We start from the raw sequence: 2,513 nt of genomic DNA, 5'->3' as shown, positions 1-2,513 counted from the left end.
CCTTTTTTTTTCTTTAGCTCAACTTTCACAGACAAGCAAAAACAGAGATTTGGGCAACGGTCCCAGCCGCGCCCATCAGCGCTTGAGTTTGGCAGGCAGGTGTAGCAGACTGCACGAAGAGCTGGATTCAAAATAAAAGAAAGAAGAAGAAAAAACAGCGCCAGAGGGAACCAATTAACTTGCCAGTCGGTCTCACCTCTGCAGAGAGAGATAGTCGAGAGTGAAAAGGGGGGAATGGGATGCACCCCTCCTTCTCCTGCTACTGCTGCTTTAGTCACTACTTTTCGGAACTGGCTATGTTCTGGGGGAGTTGTGGAAAGGAGTGATTTGGGAGGTGGGATTCCTTTTCTTCATTTCTCTCTCTTTTTTTGTGTGTGGGTGGAGGGGGGTAGTTTTACTGATCTATTGTGCGCAGCTGGAACACATCTGGTGCGCACATTGTAGGTCAAAACTGAACAGAAACTGAGTTTCATTACCAAACAGTATTCATTACCAAACAGTATGTTTTCTTTTCTTTTTGAGGCTTTAAGGCTAAAGCAGCATGGATGCGTCATATATTTGTTATGGTGTGTAAGTAACTTTATGCTGTTTGCTTATTTTTGCAGCTGCCAAAGGATTATTTTCTGTTTTCCTTACTGTTTTAGATTAGGGACTATGAAGTTTTCATGTGACACCGAAGATGCAAAGCACCCTCGCAGAAGAGCCGTCTCTAACCACGTGATCGTCATAAAAATAAAACGTATCCATTGATTTGCATTTGGGCAATTTTGAGCCAAATTGGATGTTTCATTCCAGCACGGGGCAGCCACAAGCGCCACAGTGGGATCCCTCACCCACCACGCCCTGTGTAGACATCTACCCACCCGGCATGACTCACAGCGAGCATGACTCCAATCTGCACAAATGATGGAAAACAAATGGCCCCAAGGACGGTTCAGCGGAGGAGGAGCCCTTCCACTAACATCTATGTGCGAGGCTTGAATAATGCGATATATCTAACGGAAAGGGGCTGGTTTAAAACAACAGTTTTCAGGATGGTGAGGGATTTAAAAATATATATATATCAAATAAAAAGGAGGTGACTGGCTCGTGCATGTTTATGTTGTGGAGAACAGCCCTCAAAATCAACTGGAACAAAGTGTGTGTGTCTGTGTGTGACAGTGTGTGTGCGTGTGCATGTGTAGGCTATGCAATTGATTACACATTTCTGTGTGGGTTAAATAAAGAAGTTTTTTGTGAAATGCTGCAGTGTTCTCAGAAAAGTGGATTAATTTTACTGAAGGGAATATGGTACAAGAGATCTGAAAAAGTTATCCTATAAAATCTCACGAAATAAGTGTGTGTGTGTGTGTGTGGGAGGGGGGGGGTGGGGGGATGCGTTTCACAAGTGCCCAAATTAAGTGAGCACAGTTCAGAAAAAGTGCATAACATTGCAAAGAACTTAATCATTCGATGTTTATCAAGATAATGTGACACATTAATAACAAACTGTGAAAAATGGCAGTAGGGTGGTGTTAAGAAACCGCCAGTTAAACCATAAACATCACTCACTGTGCCGCTACATTACAAGACCTGATGGAATAGATAACTTATGATTTTCCTCATAGCTGAGGGCTATGAAGGAAGAATCTCTGCACCTGCACAGCATTTGTTTCATTGATACATTACGTACAAAGTAAAATGTATAGGACAACTCAACATGACTGGCTCAACTTTAAAAAGGTATTTTGGACGTTGATATATTTTTAAAGGTACACTATGTTATTATAAGTTATATTCTTATACAGTATCTGAATGAACACACTTTACTCTTAGGAGAATTGGATCCCTGAAACACTATTTGAATATAGAAAGCTATACCTGAAAAGTTACTGTTTCACGGTTGTTGTCGTTTAGTTCCAGGTCACGCAAAATATAATTTTCTTTGATTTATGATGATAGAATTATTCAATACTAAGAGATACATGTAGAGAAAATATATTTTATTTAATTTATTTTTTTAAGTAATATCTTTTGGGCATTTTTATGCTTTATTGACAGAGGTGAAATGGGGCAGAGAGCGGGAGTGACATGCAGAGAAGAACCACGGGCGGGAATCGAACCCGGGTCTGCTGCTGTGCCCGGCCCGGGGGGGGGGGGGGGGGGGGGGGAGGGGACACCCTACCAACTGAGCTAAGGGCGCCCCATGTTTTCTTAAAACTAAAGGCAGGCTCTGCAAATGTAAACAAATCCCCAATCCCTGAAACTTCAAAGAGCAGCTTTAAAGAGATAAGGCTGAGGTTCTTCTTTTCATGGACGTCATGGTTCTCAGTTGAGGTTGGAAACACCTAATACAATCTCTACTTCGAAAAAAAGAACTAGCACAGAATAAATCCCAGGAATGTTTGTGTGTGGTCGGCCAAAAAGTGCAGCCTGAACTCTGGAGTTTATTTGCAGGTATTTTTTTTCTTCTGGATCTGATAAGCAAATCCAGAAAATGAGGAGATGTGATTATACTGATATAAAATAAACTT

This window comes from Ammodytes marinus (genome assembly GCF_949987685.1).
Source record: "Ammodytes marinus genome assembly, chromosome: 11".
In the NCBI taxonomy this organism is placed as follows: Eukaryota; Metazoa; Chordata; class Actinopteri; order Uranoscopiformes; family Ammodytidae; genus Ammodytes; species Ammodytes marinus.
This window is presented reverse-complemented; position numbering follows the sequence as displayed.